Source organism: Mus musculus, chromosome 9 (assembly GCF_000001635.26).
Source record: "Mus musculus strain C57BL/6J chromosome 9, GRCm38.p6 C57BL/6J".
Taxonomy (NCBI): Eukaryota; Metazoa; Chordata; class Mammalia; order Rodentia; family Muridae; genus Mus; species Mus musculus.
In genome coordinates this window covers 89065214-89083315 of record NC_000075.6, presented here as the reverse complement: position 1 = coordinate 89083315, position 18102 = coordinate 89065214, and the positions used below count along the sequence as shown (strand labels likewise).

Below are 18102 nucleotides of genomic sequence, written 5' to 3'. Positions count from 1 at the left end.
ATGCCATGCGACTACTACTTAGCACCAGGCATGCAGTTCAATAAGATCACAAAACATAGAAGCATTAAGCTCAAAGGGGATGAGGTGTTTTGTTTTTTCTCATTTTTTTATTAGAAAAAGAGAAAGCAAATGTTGGGGTTGCATTTATATCATGTACAGGATTCTGGAGAATTTCTAAATCCCCCAATTTCTGGAAAGTTTACATTCCAGTCATAAAACCTCACTTGATGCATTGACAATATAACAGCTCATGTAACCCTCAGGAAACCTTGTGGAAGAGGCAGATACATCCTAAGAGCCAGAGCACCAGAACATCTGCTTCTAAATAGGCACACAAGGAAGAGGGATTTGAAGGAGGGCCCATGGGTGCATATACAATATATGAAATTGCCTTAAATTAATAAATGAGAGCTAAAAAGCAAATCAGTTTAGCAGTCAGGGCAGCTCTGTGGCTTATGTCCAGGCCCAAGCTCCTCAAATGTACTTTTGTGGGCAAATGGCCTTCACCTTGGCCACATTTAGAGCATATAGAGTATAAATCCTTTCCTATTTAACTATTGTGGTTCTTTTGAACTCATATCTAATAAGGTAAAACACAAAGCTCATGTATATACATTTTAAAATTTATTCTTATAATACTGTCAGATCATAGCTTCTCCTTTCATTTCTCCCAGTCCAAGCCTGGGTAAGGCAACCCAGTAGGAGGAAATGGGTCTCAAGAGCAGACAAGAGCCAGATATCTACTTCACTGTTACTAGTCCTACAAAAACTCCAAGCTAAAAACCATAACATGCCGGGCAGTGGTGCCTTTAATCCCAGCACTTGGGAGGCAAAGGCAGGCAGATTTCTGAGTCTATACAGTTGAGTTCCAGGACAGCCAGGGCTATACAGAGAAACCCTGTCTCAAAAAACCAACCAACCAAAAACCATAACATGCAGATATAACTTAAGCACATACCAATGTTCCAGGGTTGCTGCTTCAGTCTCTGTGAACCCCCAGGACCCTTATTTAGTTGCTTCTGTTTGCTGTATTATCCTAGTGTCTCTGACCCCACTGACTCTTATAATTCTTCCTCCCCCTTCTTCCATGGGGTTCCTAGATCTCTGAGGGGAGGGACCTAATGGAGTGCTCCAATTTGGGCTCTCTCTACATCTCATGCATGGCTGTCAGTCTTTACATTGGTTCTAATCAGCTTCTAGGGAAAGTGTCTCTGATGACTATTGAACTAGGCCTCAATCTTTGAGTATAGCAGAATACCACTAGGGATCATTTCATTGACTTATTTTTCCTACCCTAGGTCCTTGGCTATCCAGACTCCAGTTCTTGATGATCCAGGCAGTGTTGGGCATGGGCTTCCTCTCTTGTGGGCTTCGAATTAGACCACTCATTAGTTGGCCACATTAGTTCTCCTTCATTGCCCCAGCACATCTTTCTGGCAGGATAGGTTGTAGGTCTAAGGGCATTAGCTGTGTTCATGTTGCAACCCTACCACTGTAAGTCACTTGGTTATAGAATATGGCTGGTTCAGGCTCTGTATCCTCCATTACTGGGAGTGGTCTCTGGGGTCACCTTTGTAGATTCCAGGGATTTTACTTTTTACTAGATTTTTTTTTTTTTTTTTTTTTTTTTTTTGGTTTTTCAAGACATGGTTTCTGTGTAGCCCTGGCTGTCCTGGAACTCATTCTGTAGACCAGGCTGGCCTCGAACTCAGAAATCTGCCTGCCTCTGCCTACCGAGTGCTGGGATTAAAGGCGTGTTCCACTACGCTCAGCTCCATTACTAGATTTCTACATCAGCTCCAGAAGTTATCCAATTCCAGTCATCTCTCCCATACTCTCTCCCTCCAGTCCTCCCTGAGAACTTGATCCCCACTTGTTTCTTAGCTTCATGTCTGTGGATTGTAGAATAGTTATCCTGTACTTTGTGGCTAATAGTCTTTCTGGGTCTGGGTTATCTCACTCAGGATGATCTTTTCTAGATTCATCTACTTGCCCACACATTTAATGATATCATTGTTTTTAATATTTGAGTAATATTCAATTATGTAAAGGTACCTCATTTTCTTTATCCATTCTTTGGCTGTTTCCAGTTTCTGGCTATTATGAATAAACCTACTAAAAACTTTGTTGAGCAAGTGTCCTTATAGTCGGTTGAGTATTTTTTGGGTCTATAGCTGGATCTTGAGATAGGTCTATTCCAAGTTTTCTGAGAAACTACCCAATTGATTTCCAACGAGGTTGTATAAGTTTGCACTCCCATCAGTGGAGGAGTGTTCCCCTTGCTCCACATTTTTGCCAGGATGAAATGGAACTTGAGATTTTTTTTTCTCAGCCATTTTGATGAGTGTAAGATGAAATCTGAGTTATTTTAATTTGTCCTTACCTGATAACTAAGGATGCTGAACATTTCTTTAAGTGCTTCTCAGCCATTTAAGATTCATTTGTTGAGAATTCTCTGTTTGGGTCTGTACCACATTTTTATTAATTTTATTTATTTATTTTTGTTTATTTTTTTCAAGACAGGGTTTCTCTGTGTAGCCCTGGCTGTCCAGGCACTCACTTTGTAGACCAGGCTGGCCTCGAACTCAGAAATCCGCCTGCCTCTGCCTCCCAAGTGCTGGAATTAAAGGCATGTAACACCTCTGCCCAGCAGAGGCCTTTTCTCAATCAGGAATCCTTCTTCCAAGGTGGGTGTGGAAGGCACTCACTCACCTTTAATCCCAGTATTCTGGAGTCAGAGGCAATCTGTGATTCAAGGCCAGCCTGTCCTACAAACTAAGTTCCAGGACAGCTAGAGCTACATAGTGAGACCCAGACTCAAAAAAACCTAAATAAATAAATGATTGCTCTATTTGCATGCACACCTGCATGCCAGAAGAGGGCATCAGATCCCATTACAGATGGTTATGAGCCTCAATGTGGTTGCTGGGAATTGAACTCAGGACCTCTAGAAGAACAACTAGTGGTATTCCATCTTTGGGACACTGGGGGGAGGGGGTGAAGCTTCAGCCTTGCAGATGAGGGGTGGTGCTGGGGGAAGGGGCTGTGTGTGTGTGTGTGGGGGGGGAAGGGGGTGGGGGGACTAAAGGTGTACACTGTCAACACCCAGGTTCTTTGAACTGCAGAGCCATCTCTCCAGCCCCTGACCCCCACCCCCAGCTTGTTTTTTAAGATTTATTGAGCTCTCAGGTAAGCTCCTTACCAAGCTAGAGTACCTGGATGATATCTAGTATTAGCCCTCTATTAACAAAAAGAATTATTCAGACAGAATCTGTATATTTCAGGAGGCTTAGTCAAACATGTCATCCAGTGTGTATAAAAAGGTTTCAGTTAGTACATTTAATGGAAACGAGTTTTAATTCCCACTAAAATGATGCCCTGTTTGGACTTGTTTCTTGCTCAGCTACAAATCGCCCAGTCATCATGGGGATGGCTCCTTGGTTAAACGTGCTTACTGCTTTCAGGGCCCAGGTTCAGCACCCAGCTCCCTCACAGCAGCTGAACTTTAGCGGCAGATCCTACGCCCCCTTCCGTGCCACGCTCTCCAGTTGAGTCAGCTTGATAGGCGAAAGTTTGGAAGCTTTCTCATGAGGAAAAGAGTTTCAAGGAAACTCCCTCCTGGAGTCTAGCTATCCCCCTAACCCATAAAATTAATTTTCCACTCCCGCGTTAGTCTAGTGTATGGATCCACGTGCCCTCTACTAAGCATTACCCTATTATAAGTGCCTTTTAAGATTGAATTCTGACATAGCTAAAGCCTTTCCCAGTGTTCCAAGATCCCAGACTACAGCAAGGAGTTTAACCTATTCAGTAACTAATTAAGCACTACAATAAATCAGAGCCATTAACTCAATTGGTCTGCAGAAAGAGCCTGGAAATCTCACTGAGATAAAAAAATCTTTACTACAGTCTACATTCCATGCCAAGAGCAAGTTGATATACTATCCTGATAAATGGGGAATTTTCCAGACAAGATAAGTTTTTACAAGGCCTAGGAATTTAGAGGTCCGTGACACCACATTATTCTTGAGGCCTATCAAGAGTTAAAACCCCCTGGTGCTATTAACACTAAAGTGTGAAACTCTTGCCTGGCACTAGGCTGATCCTAGGCAGGGCTGCTAATCTCTATTGTAAACATTTATCTAGTTTCTACAAACTTCATTCTCTTGTATCTGGTAAATTTCAGTGTACCTTGTCTTATCGTGATTTGTAGCTCCTGATAATTCGCTGTATTATAAATAGTCTAATGCTCGACCAGACATTACATTCAGATTCAACACCTCTCTGTGTGCGTCTGTTTGTCAAATCCTAAGCTTTGCCCACCTACTCTAGAGACTCGTTCTATGCAGACACAGGGGCCCAGAGGGTCTGCGGCACTTCTGGCCTGAAAGGGCAATCGCACTCACACACATATCACCCCTAATTCCCACCCTATAAAAACATTCCTCCTTCAATGCACAATGAACACACTAACTTCTCATCACATTTTCTTACTGAAAACACATTGCAATTTGAATCCGTCTCCTCAAAAACTAAAGGTGTACTTAGCATTCAGCCTTATCTTGTATTCCACATTTTTCTATCCCACTAATACCAAGATCCCAACCTATCACAAATACATCTGAAACCATACTATGCTTTATTCATGCAGTCCCTTAGGCCTAACTGTGTGTTCCCTGAAGTTCAATTGGTTTGGACTCAATCTGTATAATCCTCTAACAGGAAGGATTCTTTGCCAGCATGCTGATACCTGCCTGTAATTTACAGTTGGGAGGTGGGATTGCCATAAATTCCTAAGGCCAGCTTGATCTAAGTGAGCTCCAGGTCTACACAGTGAGGCCCTCTTCCAAAGTAATCAAGCAATAAAGAAAATTTTCACTTGTGTTTTCTATTTATATTCTATTTATATTATTTATATTAGGTTGCTTTTGGTTTTCTTCAGCATCCTGTACCTGTATTTATAAAGAGAATAGAGACATGGCTTATCTCTGGGCTCCTTGGGAGACTAGTACTTGTTAATATATAAAATACATAATAACTTGGACTATATCAAGTAAATATATTGAAAGACCCATTAGAAGGCAAGGAAATAAGCAGAAAAGACTGCAGAATGAGGTCAGATCATTTCACAACACTGCCTTGCCTTTAACTTTGTCAGCCTGGGTAAAAGGCCAGCAAGCCTTACATTTCTTCTTAGACAACCCCTGCAATGTGTCTCTGTGTAGCCCTGTCCTGAAACTTGCTCTGGAGATTGGCCTTGGAAATCAGAGATCCAACTGCCTCTGCTGAGGCTAAAGGTGTAGATGTGGGCCATACCAGTTTTGTTTCGAAATAATTTACAGCATCTCACCCTGTTTTGGGTCTGTGAGATTTATCAATCAATGAACCTTTGACTGGGCTCAAGTGATCTTCCTGCCTTAGACTCCTGAGTTGTTTCCCTATTTTCCATGGAAATTCAGTTACTCTTGAATAGCCAGTGAATTAAGCAAGAAACTAAAGAGAAATTCCTATTTCTTCAATTAAAAAGGAGACAACAAATAACATGTGATACAGCCAAAGCAGAGCTAGAGTTTACAGAAATCAACATGCGTAGAAACACAAAGCCCCCCCCCCCCAAAAAAAAGGCAGAGTATCAAATGAAAACTTTTTTGTTTTTTGAGACAAGTTTTCTCTGTATAGTCCTGGCTGTCCTGGAACTCACTTTGTAGACCAGGCTGGCCTCGAACTCAGAAATCCACCTGCCTCTGCCTCTGGAGATTGGCCTTGGAGATCAGAGATCCAATTGCCTCTGCTGACTGCTGAGTGCTGGGATTAAAGGTGTGAGCAACCATCCCCAGCTATGAAAACTTTTTTAACATCCTAAAGAAATAGGAATAAGTAAATAACACATGGAACCAAGGGATTGTGACTGTCAGTGTAAACATAAGCTAGAGACTACCAACTAGACGTGTTTCAACTGCACCCAAACATGGTACAGAGAACCAGTAAAGAACTACATTACAGCCAACTCATTTTTCAAAGGTAGCAAGGTTTCCTGTGAAGAAATTAAGTCCACCTCATCAATGATACCAGGAAAACTTAATTACAGGGGGAAACAAAAACCCAAGTAGATTCTTCCCACTAATTATTAAAACTATAGACCTTGAATTAGTGATAAACTAGGCAGATGGCTGAGCTGTGGTGACACATGCTTTTAATCCCAGCATTTGGGAGGTGGGGGAATCTCTGAGTTCAAGGGCAGCCTGATCTACAGAGTTCTTGGACAAAAACAAAACAGAACTAAGAAAAAAGAAAAAGGCTAAGTGTTAAAACACTTTCAGTACAAAGTTTGGACAAGGGCACTCTGGACTAGTGTAAGAATTTCAAACCACAAAAACCAAAAATTTATTCCCAACCAGGAACACTGGCACTACTTTGTAAAGGCTGGTAACAAACTGACGACAGGCAATTTAGGAGCAGAGTATTCTAAGGTTAGGCATGGCAGCCTTTTCCTTAATCTATAAACTGAGGCCAGCCATCTCTATAGTTGAGTACCAGGTCAATTTTGAGACACTGTCTCAAAAAAACGGAAGGAAGTTCAACCCTTGCCAGTTACCTCAAAGGAAAATGGAAGTATGCACCAGTAAGAACTTAGAAGTGAAAGCTATCACTGACAGCCCACTTAGTTTTAGCACTTGGGAGGGCTGGACAAATGTAATCAAGGCATTGTGTGACAATTTCACAGGGAAACCTGATCGTGTGCACAATCGTCCTAATAAGGAGATTGGCATTAGTGCACGTAGCTCACCAACTTTGAAAACTCAATTACCATGGAAGTGGAACATGTAACAGGACACTCTGGTTAATCAGTCTGCTGACACAAAAATCCTGAAAAGCACTTCCTCGGAGGCAAGGTACAAGCAGGCCGAGTCTAGGCCTGGACAGGAAACTACTAAAGTTCCTCTGGGATCAAACAGGATTTTATAAGAACATAATGGATGGAGTGGAGAAAGCCTACAGCGGCTGTGAAGGCCCTGATGCTATGTATGTGAAATCATTGTCTTCTAATGGTCATGAATTTATTGTAAAAGGAGAACATGCATCAACATCAGGAACAAGAAAGGCCATGTGGAGCAGTCCAGGTTAGTTTGCGGAGAATGGAACCAATGAGGTCAATTTTAGAGAGATCCCCTCACACGTGCTATTGAAAGTGTGCATGAATTTGACCTATAAGGTCCCCTATGCTAACAGCTCCATTGAAATTCCTGAATTCCCAATTGCGTCCAAAATTGCACTGGAACTGCTGATGGGCCCAAACTTCCTAGATCGTCACATAAAATAAATTATAATAAACTTATTTTTTCATCATTAAAAATAAAACCTGAAGAAATATTTGCTACTGAATGCTTATTGCAGCACTCCCAAGCAACCACTGTCAGATGAATAAGGAAATGGCTCATAACCAATTTTACAATCACAAAAATAGTGACCTGCTGCTTTATAGTCAGGATTGCATTCACTCTGCTCAGTCTGCACAGGTGTGTCTGTCACCAGCTCACCCATGACTGTCACAGCAGAGAACATGGTCAAATGGATTGTCAAAAACAATCCATTTACATACAGCCCACAAAAAAAACATACAGGAATCAACTCTGCAGGCCATACCAGATTCTGTCCCGATCACTACATAGGGACAGCTAGAGACATGTAGATAGACCCCATCTCAAACACCCCAGTACTCAGACTGTGAATTTTCTTGTCTCTGCCTTTTCTGGATGTTACCATATCTAGTGTTCATTTGCAAGAAGTCTAGTGTCACAGGTCCTAAAATATAAAAACAAAACAAAACAAACAAACAAACAAACAAAAAACAGGCATCACATTACTGCCAACATTAAAGAAGAACACAACAGTCCTTTGCAATGGTCCATCTCAGAAGCCAGATCCGTAAGTATGGTTTTTCAACAGGAATTCAGGTTCGGGATAGGATCATCATAGACTAGACCAACGACAGTAAGCTCAGCAGAAAACAAAACAGAGCACCACTCACATGCACTCCTGCTGCAGGATCTTCACAGGCAGGCTGGCATCTCACTGGTCAGGTTTCATTGCAGAAAGAGGTACCATGACATGCTATGAGAAAGGACTGCGTAACAAACAAGACTTAAACTTCACTTAAACACAATGGTCTTCTCTCAGAAGCTGTATCTGTCTTCAGGTCATCATCTTCTGTTATTAGACGCGTTCTCACGACCGGCCAGGAAGAACACCACAGACCAGAATCTTCTGCGGCAAAGCTTTATTTCTTACATCTTCAGGAGCAAGAGTGTAAGAAGCAAGAGAGCAAGAAGCAAGAGAGCAAGAAGCAAGAGAGCAAGAAGCAAGAGAGAGAGAAGCAAGAGAGCAAGAAGCAAGAGAGCAAGAAGCAAGAGAGCAAGAAGCAAGAGAGAGAGAAGCAAGAGAGCAAGAAGCAAGAGAGAGAGAAAACGAAACCCCGTCCCTCTTAAGGAGCATTCTCCTTCGCCTCGGACGTGTCACTCCCTGATTGGCTGCAGCCCATCGGCCGAGTTGACGTCACGGGGAAGGCAGAGCACAAGTAGTCATAAGATACCCTTGGCACATGCGCAGATTATTTGTTTACCACTTAGAACACAGCTGTCAGCGCCATCTTGTAACGGCGAATGTGGGCGCGGCTCCCAACATCTCCCCCTATCCTTTTAATAAGAGCAAATAGGCCACCCATATTAATGAGAGTGGAGATAGAGGTCAAATCCCCAGTGTGTAGGTAAAGGAGCCATGTACAGGATTAGCTCTTAGGCTCACAGGCTTTTACCCAGAGCAACCCTGACCTGCTCCCGTGTCGTTTTGCCTGGGGGAAGGGAACTAGGACACTGAACCTTCATGAAAGATGACATGTCTCCCTAGAATAGGCTCATATATGCCGCAGAGCCTTTCCATTGCAGTGCTTAGCCGTGCAACTCTCTCGGGCTGCTGAAGCACACTCACTCTATCCCGTGCAATGAGTCTAGCCTCATGGGATATAAGAGCTGAGTGGCCAGCGACCTATTGCCTAAGCATAGATATATCAGGGGAAGCTCCATGTTCTAGTCCTGCAAGCGCCTGGGCAATAACCACCTTGTCTCTCCTAGTTTAGGCCTTAAGCTTACAGACCAATCAAAGAAGCAACACTAATCCACAGCAAAGTGTATCTCCAAATAATATTAATCCCACCCATTTTTTAAAGAAAGAAAATGCTGAGGAGATCCAATTGGGTAATCCTTTGGTCAGGGACAGGTCCAAGCGCGTGGAGTTGACCTGAAGTCTCAATTCCTGAAGGATCTGTTCAAATTCAGCCATCCAATTCTGTAACATATACTGAAAAAGACTTTTTGACAAATTAGCTGTCCTAGTAAATTTAACATACTGAATGGAAATAACACACAATCCCGGAAACTTTTGTTCACATCCCTGCTGAGTTATTTGTCATAATACATCTAGTTGTATCTGGACAAGATCTATGAGTTGATTAACCAGCATGAGACCTCTCTGTATCTTGACATTAGCTGAGGCCTGTTCATCTATGACTGTAGTCACTGAGGCTGACAAAGTGTTAATGGTGTCAGTCATCTGGACCTGTCCAGACAGAGCCAAGGCTGTCTGAATTAAGGCCAAACCCAGTTCCTAGTTAGTGGTAAAAAAAAGCAGGAGAATACTTGAGCATTATACATCACCGTCATTGGGAGTGGAAATGTCGACATTATCCCCCAACGCTGCTCTCTTTTTATTATTGACGCCCTGGACATCACCAAGACGAGGGACATTAGTATTCCCTTGGTCAGTCTGGATTTTTCGGGTGAGTCTTTCTGGTAACCAAAATGGGTTGTCTTCATTCTGTGGGAAAACACAGATAGCTCCCCTGGATCTTATCAAAATAGGATCCGGGCCATACCATTTATTATCAAGGACATTTTTCCATTTAACCATCTCATTGGGCCTATCTGGCTCTGTACAATGACGTTCAGCCGCAGTATGGCCATGAACATCAATATTTAAAAAATTGAGTGTAAAGAGTGCCAAAGACACCGACACTCTTGGTGCTCGGGGTAAAATCTCTTCAATTCCCCTCTTCTGTTTTATAAGATAGGCTTTGAGGGTGCGATGCGCACGCTCAACAATACCCTGTCCTTGAGGGTTGTATGGAAGTCCAGTCAGGTGGGTTACGTCCATCTGACGGCAGAACTGTTGGAATTTTTGAGACGTATAAGCTGGTCCATTATCAGTCTTAAGGAGTCTGGGTTTCCCCCAAGCACTCCATGCCTCAAGACAATGTTGAATCACATGTGAGGCTTTTTCTCCGGTTAACGGAGAGGCAAACATGATGCCAGAACATGTGTCAATGGACACATGGAGATATTGAAGTTTTCCAAAGGAAGAAACATGTGTAACATCCATTTGCCAGACCTGTAGAGGTCGAATACCGCGTGGGTTAATTCCCACATGAGGAACTGGCAAGAACTCACAGCAGCTTTGACATTGAGTAACAATGTCACGGGCTTCTTTTCTTGTCAAGGAGAAACGACTGCGTAATGTTTCAGCCGTCACATGAAAATTGTTATGAAAATTTCTTGCAGCCTCTACCGGGGATGATAGGGCAGCAGCCACCACTTTAGTGGCCTTATCTGCCAAATCATTTCCCAGAGCCATGGGGCCAGGTAGGCCTGAATGGGCTCTAACATGAGTAATATAAACAGGAGATCTTCTAGATAACAAAACTAATTGTATCTGCTGAAAAATATTGGCAACTCTACTGGAAGGCTTAATCACTCCAGCCACTTCTAAAAGATTTACTGCATTAACCACATAACAGGAATCTGACACAATATTAAGGGGTTCTAAAAAGGTTTTTAAAACTTCTAAGACCACTAAACATTCTACCACTTGAGGTGAATTTTCATTATATTGTTTGGATACCACTTTACCATTAGCCACATAGGCACCTATGCCAGTTTTTGATCCATCAGTATATACCACAATCCCATTTTTAAGTGGGTTTCTTACTGTTATTTGTGGAAACACAACAGATTGATTTTGGGCAAACTGTAAGATTGGATGTTTTGGATAATGGTTATCTATTTTTCCTGAAAAGGAGGTAACTAAAACTGCCCAATCATTAGATGCGGCTGCCAAGGTTTGAACCTGTGCAGCGGTATAAGGTACAATTAAAAGATATGGACTTTGCCCAAAGTGGGTGATTGCTGCTTTTAGGCCTTTAAGGGCAAGCTGTGCAATTGCATCAGGATACCAATCTATTATTTTAGCTGGGGATACGTTTGGATGGATCCACAACAATGGCCCATTCTGCCACAAAACTGCAGTTGGCAATTGTGCTGTCTTAAAGACACACAAACTGAAAGGCTGCGAATCCTCAATACGTTGTAATTGTGCATTCTGTAAGGCCTTTTCCACTTTTTGTAAGGCCTGGTTAGCAGCTAGAGTAAGAGTCCTAGGGGAGGAGATATGAGGATCTCCTTCTAAAATACTAAACAAAGGCCTTAACTCAGCGGAAGGAATCTTTAAAAAAGGTCTAAGCCAATTAATATCTCCCAACAGCTTTTGAAAATCATTTAAGGTATGGAGGTGATCTCTTCTTATCTCTACCTTTTGGGGCACAATCTTATCTGGGGACACCACAGAGCCCAAGAATTGTCCTGTATCAGAAATTTGGACCTTTTCTGTGGCTATCTGTAAACCCCACTGACTTAAAGTTTTAAGTAGAAAAGGATATGCCTTTTGTAGCATGGTAAGGTCTTTATGGCACAGGAGGATGTCATCCATGTAAAGGAGCAAAATTAAAGAGGGGAATTGTTCCCTCACTGGCAAAAGAGCTTCTTGCACATAAAGTTGGCACATTGTAGGACTATTGGACATTCCCTGTGGTAAGACCTTCCATTGATACCTCTTATCAGGTTCCATGTGATTAATAGAGGGGATGGTAAAGGCAAATCTGGGCCTATCCCTTGGACACAAAGGTATAGAAAAGAAACAATCTTTAATATCTATAATAATTAAATTCCAGCCACGTGGTAAGGCGGAAAGTACAGGGAGACCCCTCTGTACTGGGCCAAATAAGTTCATTTGCTCATTAATGGCTCTGAGGTCATGGAGCAGTCTCCACTTTCCTGACTTTTTCTTAATTACAAAAATTGGAGTATTCCAAGGTGAGGTAGAGGGTTCAATATGGCCTAATTTTAATTGTTCCTCTACCAGTTGAATCACAGCTTCTAGTTTTTCAGAGGATAGGTGCCATTGAGGAACCCACACTGGGTCCCCTGTTTTCCATGGTATGGGTCGTGCTGCCCCAATGGCCGCTAAGGAAAACCCAGACCCTGTCTGTCTTGGTTTCCATTAGGTAAGATGGGCTCTATCCTTCCCTGTTCTTGATGTCCTAACCCTTTTCCTTCTTTATAACCCATCTTTGCCATGATATTTTTTGCTTTAGTTGAATACCCTCCCGATGGGGCGTTTTCATTGGACAAAATAAGGCCCAAATGCTGCATAATATCCCTTCCCCAGAGGTTAACCGGGAGTGGGAGCACATAAGGTATGAATTTCCCTTGCTGCCCTTCAGAGGATTCCCACGTCAAGGCAATGGAGCTTATAGTGGGACATGATTGATATCCTAGGCCCTGTAATGAATGAGATGACTCTGTGGTGGGCCATGCTTTGGGCCACCAATGTGTAGAGATTATACTTTTATCTGCTCCGGTATCAAGGATGCCTTCAAACTCTTTTCCATTAATCTTAAGGCGGAGCTTAGGTCTATCATTTAAAGATACAACCAAATAGGCAGAATCATTTCCTGAGGAGCCCATTTTCTTTATCTCAGGTCCTGCAGATTTTTCCCTGGTATTATCAGGGAGGAGCAGCAGCTGAGCTATCCTATCTCCTTTACTAATAGAAAAAACGCCTTTAGGGCTTGAGCACAGGACCTGTATTTCAGGGGAATGTTGACAATCCATAACTCCAGGGTGGACTACTAAGCCCTGCAAGGTGAGTGAACCCCGGCCGAGAATAAGGCCCATGGTTCCCGGGGGCAAGGATGGTATAGGCTCCACTGGCACCGGCTGAATACTCATTTGAGGCATTAGTAGGAAGTCGGAGGCGGCACGCAGGTCCACCCTTGTGGGTCTTCCTGGGTCGCCTCTCTGACTGCTTCCTGGGTCCTGACAAACCGGTTCCCATATCTTTGAGGGCCCTGGGACCGAGGGCCCGATGACCCGTTTTTTGGCACATCAGTTGATTGACTATCAGGTGGGGGAAGGACTCTGCCCTTTATATCCCTCACAGAGCGACACTGGTCAGCTCTATGATAACCCTTGCCACACTTAGAGCAAAGAGTGAGAGTCCCTCCCTGTTTATCTGGAGCTCTGCAATCTTTCTTAAAATGCCCAGGCTTTCCGCAATTAAAACATGTCCTCTGATCATTTCTGCTCATGGAGCGGTTCTGAGATTGGAGGATGGCGGCCGCTAAGCCTGCATTGGTGAGAGGTCCCCCAAGCTCTCGACAGACCCTGAGCCAGTCTTGTAAGCCTTTGTTCTTTCTTGGGGCTATGGCCGCTCGGCACTCCTTTGTGGCTTGCTCATAGATTAGCTGTTCTATCAGAGGCGCAGCTTGCTCTGACTCTCCAAAAATACGCTCTGCTGCCTCTGTCATTCTGGCCACAAAATCTGAGAAGGATTCCTGAGGTCCCTGGATTATCTTTGTTAACTGACCAGTGGTTTCACCTGCTCGAGAGAGCGCCTTCCAGGCCCTAATAGCCGTGGAAGAAATCTGGGCATAAGCTCCCCAATGGTAGTTTGTCTGATCAGCAGAATAAGCTCCCTGACCCGTTAACAAGTCAAAAGTCCAATCTCTCTGCTCTGGAGTCAAAGCAGCTGCGTTTGCTCGGGCCTGCGCTTGTGCAGCTTCGTGCCAAAGCGCTCTCCATTCCATATATTTGCCCATACTAGGGAGAGCGGCTTTTACAACCGTTTGCCAGTCAGCAGGAGTTAGTGCCATGCCGGCGAGCCTGTCTAACTGCACCAAGGTAAAATTAGCATTGGTTCCGTATTTACGGACCGACTCGGCAATTTCTTTAATTTGTAAGTATTCTACCGGAGCGTGGACACGCCCACCCTCGGCTCCTTCAAAGACCGGAAATGCCTGTTGTATTTTCCTTTGTTCCTCTCTGGGAATGAATGAGTCTGCGCACTGCCTCTCTGCGCACTGCCTCTCTGCGCATTGCTGACGCACTACGCAGGGCGGGGACTCCGCATAGGGCGGACCTTGAAGCCGACTGCCCTGAGGTTGAACAGTACGCTGGCTTTCGCCAGCCGCTTTTGGCTTTTTTCTTGACCAATTAGCTGGCTGGTAATGGGCTGCTTCTTCCTCCCAGTCTGTTTCCTCAGAAGAGAATTCTTCATCTGCTTCAGAACTACTAAGAGCTGGCTCCCCGAGCCCATCCAGCGATGAGCACAGGCTCCTTTTCCTAGAGACCTCCGCTAATTGATCTTTCTTCTTTTCCCTTTTTCCTCTTTTTCTTCTAATCTCTCTCCAGGTATTCCTACCTAACCTTAACTTTTCCTCGGGTTCAAGACCCTTGGAAAGGCCTGTATACTTATTTTGTGTACCATATTTTCTCTTTGCTCCTACTCTCTCTCCCCGCTTTACTTCTGATAGCTTGTCCTGAATTTCATCTAGAATCCTCCCTATCTTAACCACTTGATAACATGTGAAAAGGAACAAAAGGGCTCCTAACACCAGAAAAAATTCAAGGCCAAACATATTCCACTTTACTTCTGATAGACTGTCTTGAATTTCGTTAGAAAGTTCAAGATCAGACTTACCTCGTAAAGCTGTACTCACTGGTACTCTCGTTCCCCAGCTGAAAAGTTCTGAATTCATACAGTTGAATCCTTCTTAACAGTCTGCTTTACGGGAACCTTTATTACCGCGACCCGCAGTTCTGGTTCTGGAATGAGGGATCTTCCTTGCGCCAGTCCCGAGTTTTTTCTCGTCCCGGAATTCGGCACCAATTGTTATTAGACGCGTTCTCACGACCAGCCAGGAAGAACACCACAGACCAGAATCTTCTGCGGCAAAGCTTTATTTCTTACATCTTCAGGAGCAAGAGTGTAAGAAGCAAGAGAGCAAGAAGCAAGAGAGCAAGAAGCAAGAGAGCAAGAAGCAAGAGAGAGAGAAGCAAGAGAGCAAGAAGCAAGAGAGCAAGAAGCAAGAGAGCAAGAAGCAAGAGAGAGAGAAGCAAGAGAGCAAGAAGCAAGAGAGAGAGAAAACGAAACCCCGTCCCTCTTAAGGAGCATTCTCCTTCGCCTCGGACGTGTCACTCCCTGATTGGCTGCAGCCCATCGGCCGAGTTGACGTCACGGGGAAGGCAGAGCACAAGTAGTCATAAGATACCCTTGGCACATGCGCAGATTATTTGTTTACCACTTAGAACACAGCTGTCAGCGCCATCTTGTAACGGCGAATGTGGGCGCGGCTCCCAACAATCTTCGGGATGTAGTCCATCACTGTTCAGACCCGGTACGTCTCACAACTGTTTGTACAATCAATTTGTACATTCACTACATTCACTGCAGCCACTCCAACTTAGAAAGGCCAGAGTAGGAGAAGCTGCTGTGTTGGGCCAGGACTATTTAACAGTACATTTCCGGAAAGCTGATTCTCTTTGCACCAACAGTAAAAATGTATGCTGGCAAAAATGTAAATCTAGATTTCATACATACCTTTTAAAAGAGTCAGGCTTTAATCAAGTTATTTTCTGTTATGAATTCTGTCGGAAGCTTTGGGCTCCCCTTCATCTAATGAAAAGAAACACATTTTAAGCATCACACACCACTTCCTATTGCTCTAATACTTCAATTAGAAAACTAAGCTGTATCTCCCTTACCTTTTTATCTTTTTGCAACTGCTTCGAGGATGTTAAGAATGATGAGCCATGGTCCCTGTGAAAGGATTCATGTGCATATAATCGGATGTCACCTAGGTGTCACCCGAACCTTCCAAACAGCACAAAAAGCCTTGCATATTTTTCTGCAAACCCTGCTGTGTAAGAACCCACCCAAACTGGGACTAAGGAACCAGAACGCAAGTGACCTTCAGCCAGGCTGCCCAGACCCAATCTCCCCGGGAAGGGACCTAAGCTCCAATCCCGAAATCTCTTTTGCTGCTGCGCACTTCTCCCAGGTAGTTTACACCCGTACCCTAAGCTCAAGTCCCGAGGGCTGCTCCGCAGAACCGGAGCATCTGTATTTATTCTGCAACCCCACATTTTGCTTGGTCACTGGGCGGCCTAAAAGAGTAACCTACAGCTTTCCCCGCAGGTCCCTTTATAGTTTCAGTGGAGCGAGAGCAAGGCTGCCCCTCCCTCTGGCACCGATTGGACGCGAGAGCACGTGGGGGCGTGGCCGTTCCTGAAACAAGGCGTGGAAACGCTGTGGGTCTTTTCTTCCAGGCTGTTCCGGCTTGCTGGGCGCCGCCCGCCTGCCCGCCTGCCGCCGTGTGTCTCCGTTGCTGCGCGCGCTCCCGCTGGCTCTCCACCACCGGTCTCTTCCCAGTCTGGCAGGCGGCTTAGCTCTACGTGGAGTGGGAGTGGCGCCAAAATTCAAATGAACTGCCGCAGTTGCAGGCATGGCATCGCCTGCTTCGAGAAGGTTGGCAGCCAGGAGTGGCCTTGACCTCACCCCAACTCTAACCCGGTGGCAGCCGCGCTGGGGAAGGGCAGAACTACGCAGGTGAAACGGAAAAGCCACGCATTTATCCTTCATGCACTCTGGGGATGCTGCTGGTCTTCAGAGGGCCACACTGTCCGGTGCTTGATATCCAACGCCTGCTTGGGTGCCCAGCCAGGTCCAACCTCCACCCCAGTCCCACCCCTCTCACTATCAGACTTTAGGGACAGTTATACTGTCAATATCCTCAGAAGTTAAACATTCTGTTTCACAGAGGAGGCAGCAGGTCAAAAGCCACCAATTGTCCTTTATTTATTTTATGGCAAGGTTGACTTATTTTATGCTGGGATTTGAACTGAGGACCTTATAGAAGAGCAGTCAGTGCTCTTACCAGCTGAGCCATCTCACCAGCCCCCACACCAAAGTCTTTGATGTTCCTGAAGCAGTCAGTATGGAACTTCCATCCAGTCTGACCAGGCAGAATTTAAGAATTAGTGCAAACAGGGCTAGTGAGATGACTTATTGGAAAAAGGTGCTTGCCATGAAAATGAGGTGAACTCAGTTAAATCCCTGAAATGCATGTAGAGATGGAAGGGAGAATAAACTCCACAGAGCTGTCCTCTGATCACCATATTTTCACCGTGGTATGTGGGTCAACACAAACATCATGCACACATGCAGTAGTAATGATGATAAGTGAATAAAAGCCGTTTGGGTAAGAACATCACATAAGGTTTGCCATAGAAAGAAGGTAGGGAATAGAATCACATGGTAAAAGCTTGTCACAGCATCTGGTTAAGGACTGTGCCTCTGGGCTACATTTCAAGCCTGTGGTCTTAATTTGGTTCTTTTTAAATCTATGTGCCCAGGTACACACATGCATGCAGAGGCTGAAGGGCAGCCTTAGGTGTTACTCTGAAGAGCTCCATTTATTTCCTTTGAGATGGGGCCTCTTACTGATCTGGAGCTCAGGAATCAGGCTAGACTGGCTGAGCACAGTCTAGGAGATCCTTCTGTTTCTTCCTTCCAGCTCAGAAGTTATAAGCATGGACCACAACTAACGTCATTTTTATGTAGTTCTGGGAATCAAACTTGAGTCCATGGGCTTGCAAAGCCAATGCTTTGTTGAGCCATCTCCATAGCCACAGTATTAGCTTTTTAAGGTCATTAGATGAATGCTTTCTTTCTTTCTTTCTTTCTTTCTTTCTTTCTTTTTGGGGTGTGTGTGTGTGTGTGTGTGTGTGTGTGTGTGTGTGTGTGTGAGGTGTGAGACAAGGTCTTACCATGTAGCTCTAGTTGGCCTGTAGCTCCCTGTGTAGACCATGGAGTCTTTAACTCAGACAGGTCTGCCTGTCTCAGCCTCCAGAGTGCCCTCATCTTGTTTTCTGAGAC

The 18102-nt window shown here is 44.4% G+C and overlaps 1 long non-coding RNA gene, 1 other non-coding gene and 1 pseudogene across 4 annotated transcripts; 1 reads left to right on the top strand and 2 right to left on the bottom strand.

Annotated features, from left to right (window-relative positions):
- Positions 6872-7366, top strand: Gm19498 (predicted gene, 19498; annotated as a pseudogene).
- On the bottom strand, positions 7867-16487 carry Gm24463. 3 transcript variants are annotated; one of them, XR_379690.4, is made up of 4 exons: positions 16349-16487; positions 15930-15984; positions 15766-15840; positions 7867-8112 (listed from the first exon to the last, which is right to left on the bottom strand). It is a non-coding gene; the product is annotated as a predicted gene, 24463 (long non-coding RNA). The 3 variants fall into 3 exon arrangements; XR_379691.4 differs by lacking the exon at positions 16349-16487 and adding an exon at positions 16243-16322; XR_379689.4 differs by lacking the exon at positions 16349-16487 and having other exon boundaries at positions 15930-16096.
- On the bottom strand, positions 7909-7980 carry LOC115487270. Its single transcript, XR_003948455.1, has one exon. It is a non-coding gene; the product is annotated as a small nucleolar RNA SNORD50 (small nucleolar RNA).
- Positions 16488-18102: the final 1615 nt, after the last annotated feature.